We start from the raw sequence: 12917 nt of genomic DNA, 5'->3' as shown, positions 1-12917 counted from the left end.
AACCGCCTCAACAACGATAATTTCAGCCAGATTCGACCCTCAACGTTCTAGAAACTCCAGCTCAGCATTAATTCATTGGAGACTTATACGAATTTTGTACAATTCCAACGCATAATCTTATCCTTTTTTTTTTCAAAATTGGAATTCCCCATTTGAATTTCAAAATTTAACCCTCAAATCCCCTTCTAAAAGTAGCTCTCTTTAGAGCAATAAAAAGGGAGGAAGAAATTTTTCTCTTGGGGTTCAAGAATTTTGGTTTGAAAATTAGGGTTTGGAAAGTGGCGGGTTCGAAAATATTCTGAGAAAGTTAGGTCGGAAAAATTTTCTTTTGGGGTCAAGAAAAAAGGGGTTTCGGGAAAGAGCACTATTGTTCGGCAAAGATTTTAGAAAGCAGTAGTTAGTTTAGTCAAAAATTTACGTAGCAGCATCGAGTTTTCCGGTGGTGGTGGATTCTGACGTTAGCTCATAGTCCTATTTTGCTGCTCCCGAATAGGTAATATCCCATTCCGTTTAAGCTCTCGATTACTTCTGTTTCATCTCGACTTTCTGTAGTCGTGAGTAAATTCTCAATAACATTGTATGCTGGGTTGTCCGCTGTAGAGGCCTTAAAGGCTATAGATTTCTTTGAGTGAAGTAAGTGTTGGACTATTGTTATATTGGGTTAATGCTGGTTTTTAAGTTGATTAATGGGCGATGTCTGTTATCTCTGCCTCGACGTCGATTTTGTCATTTACGATTGATTTTGTTGGCTACTGCTTGTGTTTTGAATGCTAGTTTCATAGTTAAAGTTTCATACTTTGATTTTGTTTTGTTAGTTTCGGGCCAATGGTATCTTGTTATGACTGATTTTGTAGGTAAAAGTTTCACGTTTTAGTAGTTAGGGCTAATAGTATATTGTAATGGCTGATTTCATGGTTTAAAGTTTCATGCTTTAATAGTTTTTAGGTTGATGGTGTCCTGTTATAGTTGATCTTATGTAAAAGTTTCATGTTATAATAGTTTTCAGGCCGATGGTATCCTGTTATAGCTGATTCTATGTAAAGTTTTGTGCTTTGAATTTGTTTCATAGTTTCGGGCTACTGGTATCTTGTTTCATGATTAAAGTTTTGTGCTTTGACTTTGTTTAGTTAGTTCGGGGCTGATGGTGTCTCGTTCATGGTTATTATTTGATGTTGTTTTGTTTGTCGTCACCATTTTGATGTTGTTGAGCTTATAGCATCGTTAATGGGATCGCCTCTTGAGTTCTTTGGCTTCTTAAATGCCGAAGAACAATGAGGATACGTCCAATAGTGATCCAGAAAGTCTCATGATTTCTCGAGGACCATCCCGACATTAAAAACTCATTTTTGAGTTTGTCGGAAAGAGGACGAGGATAGAAATAATACCCCCCATCATTTTGTTCTTAGCCTACGTATCTTGCTTTTTCTTTGGAGGCTCTCGTAATGTATTGTTTTGTTGGAAAATGTCAAACATGTGAGCAGATTCGGTCTTATTTGATATATTTGATGTCGAAAACCAATGTAATTTATATTAAGGGTTGATCTCACGATCTAAAACTCTCAAAGTTTTGCAAGACCATGTTTCACAAAAATGGAAGCAATGGCCTATTGTCATGACCCATTACTTTGGTTTTTAACTGTTTCAGTAGTGTTTAAAACCAAATACGGATAGCTGCAAGTCATGGATTTTGGTTTCAATCTAATTGCTTTGATTTTGATTGTTGATGTCTTATTCTGGATTTGTATATTGCTGGCTGTGGATGGTATGTTTAGGTCTTGTATAATTGTATGTTTAATAGTGGATTCTATTTTAATCTTTTTTCTTCCTTTGCAAGTTTGAGCACTTTGTATTTCCTTGCACCATTATCTGAATCAACATTTTTTATTATTATTAATTGAGAGCATGGAAAGTATTTTAATAATTTTGACCTTTGCACTACTTCTGTTGTAAGTTGTTCATACACCGTAGTATTCGATTAAACATAGAGAAAATATTGTTGGAAATCTCATTGATTATTCTTTTCAACTATATGGCTACATTGTGCTATTTTTGTTTGACTCTTGCGCATGTGCTTGTTTCATGTTTTCCTAAGTAACCTTAATAGTTTTATCGCTCTCTTTTATAACATATATTAATTATTTTATCCCTTCTCTTTGCATGAACTCGCTTGGGAGTCCAATCGGACCCTTTTCTCTTGCATTATGCAACGGGCCATTGAGGTCTACTTTTTAGAAGACTTTGAAAACCGGTTACATAGCGCATGGATATAAGGAGTTGAAAGAAGATGAATGGGTTAAAGTTTATCTTTGAACCAGCAAAGGATACTTGAAAGACTCATTTTATTTATTTACTTATTCACTGTTGCCTTTATTTATTTATTTATTTATTTATATCTTTATTCATTTAGTTACTTATTTATTCATTCATTTGGGTCTCGAAACTAAAGTTGTAATTTAATACAGGTGGAGTAGATTTTGCGCCAACGGGCCTGAAAAAATAGTTTTAGACAGGTTATGGGCTGAAAGCAGCCTAAGTCCCTTTATTTCTCCGTTTTCTCCTTTTTCTTTATACTTATTTGCTCTATGTTTTTGTGAATCTAGTTAAACCCTTAACTAAGTCGCTAAAAAAATTAATTTTGTAAAACTTTCAAAATATCCCTTAATCAATTTCTTTTTCAACAAATCAATCTTTTTTGGAGTTAATCAAAAGATGTTTTCAAACAATCCGGATAACCGCAAGTTAGCGGACGTTTTAGGTGCCTAACACCTTCTTAAAACGTTAATAGGAACCGCTCATTCAGAATCTCTAACTTAAACGATTTTTCTATTTTGAATCGTCTAAGTATTTTATAAAGGTTTCTTAATTCCTTTTCAAAATTAAGTGGCGACTCTTTAAAAGTCAAAATTTCTCCGCAAAACTGAAATGGTGACTCTGCTGGGGATATTTAGCTAGGTTCTAACCAAATATTTGATTTCGAATTTTGATTAAATATTTATGTGTTTATATATTTCAATTTTGTGGTATTTAATTATTGCATCTCATAGCATATTCCTACATTTTTTTATAAACTGTTTTGGGGTTTCGTGGATGTCCTGGCCCCTGTTGTTCAATTCCAAATAAAGTATTGGAAATACAATGGTTTATTAGCACGTGAGTCGTCTAATGGTTGTTCGTATTTTCAAACTCAAGTCGTCCGCTTGGGAACCTGTGTTCAAACCCACTCTAGACACTTAGGATAGAGCTAAAGCAAAACCTTGTTTTAGGCTTGAGCCTAGGATGACCCAATACCTGAGGGGGGTATTGGGCCCATTAGAAAACTTGTCCTGCGTCTATTGACCCCGAGTCAATTATAGACAAATCATATTTATGTGTTGAGGAAATATATATTTGTTTAATCCAATCCATTATCCTTTGGAAGGTCGGGAGAAGACTTGTTTTACTTACTTTCATATAAGGATGCCTTAATCGTATACCGATTGACGAAGGAATTGAAACAAGCCAAGCAAGAAATAGATTGATTTGGACAGTTTCATGGCATCTATGGCACAGTTATACGACAATTGCTTGATCATTAATGGATGTCGCCAATAACGAGGAGTGGATAAAGCTAAGAGGGCGAAGGCCGATAGAAGAAGCATTCAGGAATTAATATTTTCTATCCCCTACGTGGGACATCATTTCTTTTTTCATGTTATTTCCCTTTCCCTAAAGGTTGTATCCCTTTTGTACGACTTTTGTAGGCATTTATGTCATTTGTGTATATCTGTGGAATTGGGGGATAATGGATTGGCTTTGAAAAGGGCATATATTTTTTTCAAAGATCGTTAGACCTAAACCCTTGGCTCAAAAGGGTCACCCCAGTTAGGATACGCGCTATTATAATGTTTAGGTGATATAACTGTCTTATGTGCTATGTGTGTGTGTTTGAATCAAAGACAAGTTTATCCACTATACTCATGTGGATCAATTTAGCTATGACACAAACAACTCTACGTGGTTATTTCTTGTCAAATATTTTTTGTCAAATATCTTGCATTACTTATCACATATGGAAACTAACATATATGCCTTTGAGTTATTTCGCTTTACAGATAATAGAAAACTACTCCGTGTTGAAATAAGCTGGAAGAACATCCTTACTTTACCTGGTCAAAAGTGCATAAAATCTCATCCTCTGACCATCATTCGAAAATGACTGGAAACGACAAAGAAAATGCATTGACCATCAGGTACAATGTAATAACGGAACAAAGCAAGATGATTGTTGAACTCGCGAAAAAAATGAAAATGCTTCAGGAAGAGATAAATTGTACTCGAGACTTGGCTAACCTGGCTATCACTGTCAATGCTCCCACTCCAGGAGGGAACGGGACTTCACTCCAGATCCCTCCTCTCAATACGCCTTTTCTCAGGGACCATCCAAGTAACATATCATCCGTCTTCGCTCCTCCGCTTGTCAAAACACCAATCGCAAAAATAACCCAGATGCTTACCCTTCATAAAATCCATCCCTAACTCCACAAAACCCATCTCCAAATCCACAAAATTCACTCCCAAATCCACAAAATCCACCTCCAAATCTACCAAATCCACTAAATTTATCTTCGAACCCACAAAATTTATTTCTGAATCCGCAAAATCCTTCTCAAATACCACCAAACTACTCCTAAATTCCACAAAAGTTTCCCAATTTCCAAAATTTCCTCCCAACCTACCAACCAACCTCCTCTCATCCTCAAAATCAAGCTACCCTTCCAAATTCTCCTCATGTCATCGTATCCCCTGACATCTACAATTCATTTCCTAATCATGAGATAAACCATTACAAGGAGAAGGAAAAAGAGTGGAGGACCGAGCATGAAATGAAGTCGTTGGATATGAATGAAGAGATTATGAGGATCAAAAAATCTCATGGGATGGGGGATAATGATGGCCAAGGTTACGATAATCTATGTGTTCAACCTGGAGTAGATTTACTAGAAGGATACAAGGTCCCTAAATTAGAAGTGTTTTATGGTACTGAAAATTCAATGGCCCATCTGAGAAGGTATTGTGATCAAATTGTAGGGATAGGAAAAAATAAGACATTATTGATGTGCCTGTTCAGCCGGAGCTTAAGCGGAGAAGCCTTAGATTGGTTAACATCTTAAGAACTGAAAAAATGGACTAGTTGGAGGGCATTGGCTAAAGGTTTCCTTGATAGGTTTGCATTTAAAATTAAAATAGTCCCTGACCGGTGCTCACTAGATCGGATCAAATAGAAGAATGATGAGTGCTTCCGAGACTATGCCTTTTGTTGGAGAAAAAAAGCTGCCAAAGTACAACCTCCCATGTCTGAGGAAGAGATGGTGTTTGTGTTCTCTCGCGCTCGAGAGGGAGAATATTATACTAGAATATTATCCACTGTCAGGGTAACTTTCGCAGATTTGGTGAAAATTTGGGAATCGCTAGAAGAAGGCATTCGAACAGGAAAGATTGTCAAAACCCCAACATCGTCTGAGACTTCTATGTTATCAAAGAAGTCAAAGGAGGATGTAGGTGCGGTCTCTACTAATTTTGTTGCTAAATTAAAGAAGAAATTCAAGCCTAGGAATATTCGTTCCTCACCGCCGTCACCAAATTTTCAGCTTATATCTACGCCCAACCCCAATATCAAGCTCTACTTCCAAATATTTTTCCCCAGTATCAAGTTCCGCAGTCAAATTATCAGTCTCACGTTCAAGCTACTCTTCCAAACAATCAAAGAAACGTCAAAGCGCCTCCAAACTATCACCAAGTACCTCCTCTTTCTAATTAAAATAGTATAACCCCCCACGTATAAACCCCGAAAAGAAGCCTCCTAGAAAATTCACTCCATTGTCTCAAAGTCGTACCCAGCTCTTCGAAAAATTGATGAAAGCTGGTTATTTATAGCCTATTCCACCAAAGCCTACCAATCTTAATTTCTAATTCTTTCAAGCTGATTAATTCTGTGATTAACATTTAGGAGCGCCCGGGCATGATACCGAAGATTGCATCAATCTGAAACACAATATCCAAGACTTGATCGACCAGAAGATCATCACTCTTCAGGTACTGACACCAAATATCGCCAATAATCCATGCCTAATCACGAGGGAGCCACGGTTAGCATGACCGAAATAGCAGGCAAATGGGTATTTGGCAAGACTATTACTAAGGTGGATCCGCAAAATTCCAAAAAGACAAAAGGAGTGGAAAAGAATTTCGAAGGAATTATTGAGCCCATTATGGTCCTGAAAAAAACATTTAAGCGTAGAATAGGGTACCAACCATGAAAGAAAGATGAGATTGAAGATAATTCAAAGATAAGTCCGTCCAAACCGTCGCAAATCCTGCACCAATCATTTCTCATGCATGAGATATCAAATGATGATGGTCTTGGGGATGGGATAGGAAATCTGTTCAAGGAATGCAATGTTATACCAGAAGATTTCCCGAAGTCCAGTGGGGTGAAGAAGGTTGCACCAGGAGAGGCTTTGCAAAATTGGGCTTTCACTCCGCTTCTAATTTGTCGCCCGTCGGAGTAGATGAAATGGCAATTACCAATGGTTTTAAAAATCGGTGATGATTCGGAGGAGGCCCCGTGATCCACCATTTTATGTCTCAAATTTTTGTTTCGTGTTTTACCGCTTTCAAAAAGGCATGGGCTCGCATTTGAGCGAGTCATGGGCCATAGTTTTATTTATTTTCCAAAAGACCTCCATTTACTTACGAAGTTATTTTTTAAATATGATTATATTATCATCTTTTATTATCTTGTTATAATCTAACATGTTTTGTTTTGGTAGCAATAATTTAAAAACCTGCCAATATCATGTCATGAAAATGGTTAGACGAACGAAGCAAAGAGAATGATGATGAATGGAAAAAAGGTGATGAGGAGAAGTTAATGAAAGATATAGAGAAATTTGAAAAGCGAAAGAAGCCCAATCTGGAGAAGCCCTAATCATACCTAAGATGAATGGTCAAGAGCGGACCAAACCAATCAATTCTGATGTGGTAAAGAGATACTATGTTTGAAAGATATTTTAACTTTCATCTCATTTGTTTGTAATCCGCCTTTATGATAGTATTTGTTTTATGATATGTAATTGCCTAGACTCCCTTCCTTTCATGTATGAACTATGTTTGACCTGAATTTCCAAGAAAGAGATACGTAGGCGGCCTATGTCGGCTTCAGTCAACCCCCTTAGGACAATTTATCCTTTCCTTTCAAGTATGAACTACGTGATGACCTGAATTCCTAAGAAATGGATACGTAGGCAGCCTATGTCAGCTTTGGTCAACCCATTAAATTTTATATATATCACTAGCGTAATCCTGAACTACATTTGACCTGATTTCTGCTTCAACGGGATACGTAGGCGGCCTATGTCGGCTTTGGTCAACCCATTAAATTTCATATATATGCTTAGCATAGTCCTGAACTATGTTTGACCTAATTCCTACTTCAACAGGATACGTAGACGCCCCAACGGCTCAATCATATAGCCCCAGGAAATGGAAACTGGGGTAGAATTTTTAAGAAGGAATCTCAAAAATTGACAAAAGGAAGATCATCATCCAACAAGGAAAACGAAGACCAACAAAGACTTTGGATCTTCTCGAGTTGATATCATCTCAAACAACTTTAAATTGGGGCAGAAATTTTGAGGAAGGCTTCAAAATTTCCACCAAACACTGGAATATATTTCAAATTCTCCAGCACTCAAGGTCGAAGTCAAACTTTTGAAGTCACCAGCTGCGACAAAGTCTAGGTGGACTCAATTTCGGTTATGACAGAACTATTTAAAGAACCCTCCAACAATGATGATGAGTTTTGGAAATCCTCCATCGGATATAGTCAAAACCAAGAGGAAGACCTTCGTTGAGCTAGTACATGACATGACTGGCAGAGATTTTCTAAATCTTTTTAGAAACCTTTGAAACCATTTTCTAAAATTAAAACTACTTGCAAAAAATCTATACAAATCTTTTACTTAGTGATTACCTAGACGTCTATTGGAGCAAGGAATCGGGTGGAGGTACCAACCTGACAGAATACACGGAAGATGGCGAGGAGCAAACCAAGGATCGAAGGAGGTCAACACAGAGTAATTTCACTCAAACTAATTATTTTTATATGGATACATGGATCAATACACAAAATGAGAGTCTCTTTCAAAAATCTCCAAGCAAGTTGGGAGCCACACCCAAGCATTAATACTCCAAAATGGTATTTTGGGGTAGCCCCAAAAATGAGTTTAATACCTATTTATCGAGGACCTTTTGAATTATCTATCTCATTTCTTGAGATCATGAAGGACAAACAAAGACGTCTCATTTCTTTATGAATATTGTATTTAATAGTTTTCTAAAAAAATATAGTTGCTAGCAACATCGACTTTGTGTCTACTAAATATTTACCTTGAGGGTAGGTACATTCAAGGGAGTTGGCACAATAAATATAAAAATCAAAGGATCATTCAATAGGAGGAAGAGCAGAAATTTATCCTCAAAATTTGCATTGAAGCGAAGCAACGGTATTTGAGTAATCCCCAAACAAGGGTTTTACCCCATTTACTTGCATCCAGTGGATTTGCTATTTAATTATTTCTTCAAAAAGAGAAGGTTAATAGCAAAATAAGTCATTCAAATTATGATGCTCATTATTTGTCATTAAACTATCATAAAACTTGACTTTGGTCGCCAGTGAGAGCGACATTGTGTCTACTAACTATCTACCTTGAGTACAGGTACATGTAGAAAGCAAAATGCAGACAAATGAATTTAGGCGAAACTATTTTCAAATAACTGAAACACTATTTCATATCATCATCACCAAGAGGGTCATTTTATATCATTGCCAAGAGGGCCATTCATGCCATCGCCGAGAGGGCCATTTCATATTCATTGCCTAAAGGGCCATTTCATGTCATTGCCAAGAGGGTCATTTCATACCATTGCCGAGAGGGCCATTTCATATCATTGCCAAGAGAGTCATTTCATATTATTGCCAAGAGGGTCATTCATTCCATCGCCAAGAGGGCCATTTCATATTCATTGCCAAGAGGGTCATTTCATGTCATTGTCAAGAGGGTCATTTCGTGCCATTGTTGAGAGGGCCATTTTATATCATTGCCAAAAGGGCTATTTCATATCATTGCAAGAAGGGTCATTCATGTCATCGCCGAGAGGACCATTTATATTCATTGCCAAGAGGGACATTTCATGTAATTTCCAAGAGGGTCATTTCATACCATTGTCGAGAGGGCCATTTTATGTTATTTTCAAGAGGTCCATTTCATATTCATTGCCAAGAGGGCCATTTTATGCCATTGTCAAGAGGGCCATTTCATATCATTGCCAAGAGGTCCATTTCATGTCATTGCCAAGAGGGCCATTCGTGCCATTGCCGAGAGGGCTATTTCATATCATCTACATTCAATATCTTTTGACACATGAGAAACAAATATTGGCGTCGAGGATATCATCATTAAATATATGTTGACACGCGAGACACAAATGCTGGCATCGAGGATATTATCATCTAATATCTGTTGACACGCGAGATATCAAACGCTGGCATCGAAGATATCATCATCATTCAATATCTGTTGACACATAAAACACAAATGTTGGCGTCGAGGATATCATCAATATTCAATATCTGTTGACACGTGAGACACAAATACTGGCGTCGAGGATATCATCAGCATTTAATATCCATTAAAACGTAGACACAAATACTGGCGTTGAGGATATCTCATCATTTTATGAATCATTATCTGAATCCATCAAAAGAACGTGATTCAAATGAACGTCTTTAAGTCGCTATCTAAAAGTGAGCGACATATGAGACTTCCTAGAAATTGACAATATGAGGGTCATCTATAAGTCATATTATTTGAAATAGGATAGTGTGAAAGATTACCTCTGAGTTAATAGCCCATAAGTCATCTGTAAGTCGCAACAACATCCTAATCGGATAGTGTGCAAGGTTACCCAAAAATTGATAGTCCAAAGGTTATCCGTAAGTCACAACTAAATCCTTACCGAAGAATATGCAAATATCCAAGGGTTCTCTATAAGTCACATCATATCCAAGATCGATTATGTGTAGGATTACCCAAAGACTACCAATTTGAGACATATTTGTAAGTCATATTGTATCCAAGGTCGGATAATATGCAGGAATACGAGAGAGCTAACGATTGGAGGGATATCTGTAAGCCATCTCTTATCCAAGGTCGGATAATATGCAGGATCACCTAAAAGCTAGAAATTCAAAGGATATCTGTAAGTCGCCTCGTATCCGACATCAAATAATATTCAAGATTATCCAAAGATTGACAATTCAAGGAAAATCTATAAGTCGTATCGGTATAAAAGATGCGCAAGACTTACCTGAGATTATATGCAAAAAATTATTATCAATAACCAGAGATGTTATCATGCCACATAAAACAAGCATTATAGGTGATTAAAGACATTGCCACATTAGCACAAGATTACACGGATGCAGAGACAGTTCTGCATAAAGTGTTGTTGGTGTCCAAGAGGGCCACCCCACTTTGAAGACATATTCAACCAACAAACGAGATAATTATGCAACAACCAAGAAGGTTGTTATGTTTGTTGTTGTAAGTTATTTTCCTTTCAAATGGGTATATGAAAGGAATGACTTCGCTTTTCAAGTGACAACTCAAGCGGAGATATGGTAAGACTATATACTTTTTTCGTGAATTATGTTTAGCGCTAACACTTTTTGTTTGAAGCATTTTCGAGAGTATCCGAGAGGATAAAAATCTTAAATCAAAACCACAGGTGTGGACAACTTCAAATGGGACATAGCACAACGTGGAACTCTTTCTTAGCAGCAAAACAGGACATAGTCTAAAGAGGGACGTCAAACTCTTTGGACGTGAGCTAAAGAATAATCGCCACCACCATCCAACCACATCCCTGTTAGAAGGCATGTGCGTATTTTGAGATATTCTAGTTTTAGCTTCACGTTTGGGATATTTCTAAACTCATACCGAGGGTAACCTTTTCTTTCTTTCAAATTTGGGTGACAACACACTTAGAGTTTTGAAAATTATGTCTAGGTAAGTTCTTGTCTATGGGTGTGAAGGATCCCACATTCATGGTTAAGAGGTTACAAGCTTCTTTTTCGCAACTCGATCAACTTATCACTCATCCTGAGCCAAAGATCGTCTGAAATAAAAGACTAACTTTTCTACCGATTGAGTCAAACTACAAACAGTCTGATTCCCTAAGTCTCAGGGATATATAGGCTGGGCTTTATGTTGAAAACTCAACTGCATTTCAACCTCCCCCTCAAGTTCCTATATTCCCTAACTTTTCGGTTTCATCAAAAACTACAAAAATCGAGATAGTTGGCGAACTTTTTGAAAAATTATGCGTTAAATCAAGCTTTATGAACTACAAGTGGCCTGAATTCTCATATAACCTGATGATATGTAGGAAACCTAACATCGAGGTCCGGTCATAACTCCATGAAACTCGTGCAAAAACCAACCTCTTTTAGATTTAAATTTGTGGTCGGATAAAAATTAGGAACGTCAACCTCCCATTGCCCAGGACTACTTGGATCCATCCTACCCAAAGGGAGGGGGCAGTTGTTGACACCTAATTTTTGTCCTCCCTAACTCAATTTAATTTTGAGTTTCTTCAATTTTAAAATAAAATCACAAAAATTATTTTATTCAAATAAATGCAATTTAAAATATATATCTGAGTTCATTTTATCATTTAATCAACAATTATACGTTTTTGTATTTTTATATACGAGAGCATATAAATTTTGTTATTTGAATGAACTTTTTTTAAAATTAGACTTTTATTGATTAAACTTGAAAATTAATCCAAATGGATAAAATTTTGATTTTAAATATGATTTGTTCTCAAAATATTTTATTTGGAGGAATATTTATTTGGATTTTATCAAATCAAGAAACTCGAGGTTAATTTGTTACTTAATTCGTGTCGGATTGCGATTCAATTTAGCAAACTAATTAAATATGACCTTAATTGAAATCAAATTGGTCTCAACTGTAATACAATTGACCAATGGATATTCAATTTGGTTAGAGTTTAAATAAGACACCTAAATTGTAATTCAATCTTAATCCCCAAACACTACCATCTCCTAGTTGAGATTATTTTAATCCAATTAAATTTAATTATGATTATGTAATAATCCCAATTAGATTTAATTGGGGTTATTAAATAACCCCCAACATAACCCAATTTGAGACCCAACCCGACAGGCCCAACTTCCAAATAGCCCATTCCACAATTTCAACCCACCAAAAACAACCCCCCAGCAGCCCATTTAAATATCATCTCCCCCAGCCCAAAATCAAATACAACTCCAATCCCTCATCAAGATTAATAACATATCAACCGGCCCAATCCTTATCCTCGACTCGGCCCAATCCCCACTCTCTTCTTTATCTCTCATCTATATCAACACCACAGTATGCAAAAGCCCATGACAATACATCGATCAACAAAAATAGCAGTAGACGCATACTCAAACAATGATACAACCACCAACGTCAACGACCAAATTGCGACCCAACGACCATGCTCCAACCCGACCCTTTTCAATACAATCGCCTCAACAACAATAATTTAAGCCAGATTCGACCCTCAACGTTCTAGAAACTCCAGCTCAGCATCAATTTGTTGGAGACTTGTACAAATTTCTTATAATTCCAACTCATAATCTTATCCTTTGATTTTGTTTTGTTAATTTCGGGCCAATGGTATCTTGTTATGACTGATTTCGTAGCTAAAAGTTTAATATTTTAATAGTTTGGGCTAATAGTATGTTATTATAGCTGATTTTATGGTTTAAAGTTGCATGCTTTAATAGTTTTCGGGCTAAT

The sequence above is a fragment of the Capsicum annuum genome, chromosome 1 (assembly GCF_002878395.1).
Source record: "Capsicum annuum cultivar UCD-10X-F1 chromosome 1, UCD10Xv1.1, whole genome shotgun sequence".
In the NCBI taxonomy this organism is placed as follows: Eukaryota; Viridiplantae; Streptophyta; class Magnoliopsida; order Solanales; family Solanaceae; genus Capsicum; species Capsicum annuum.
This window is presented reverse-complemented; position numbering follows the sequence as displayed.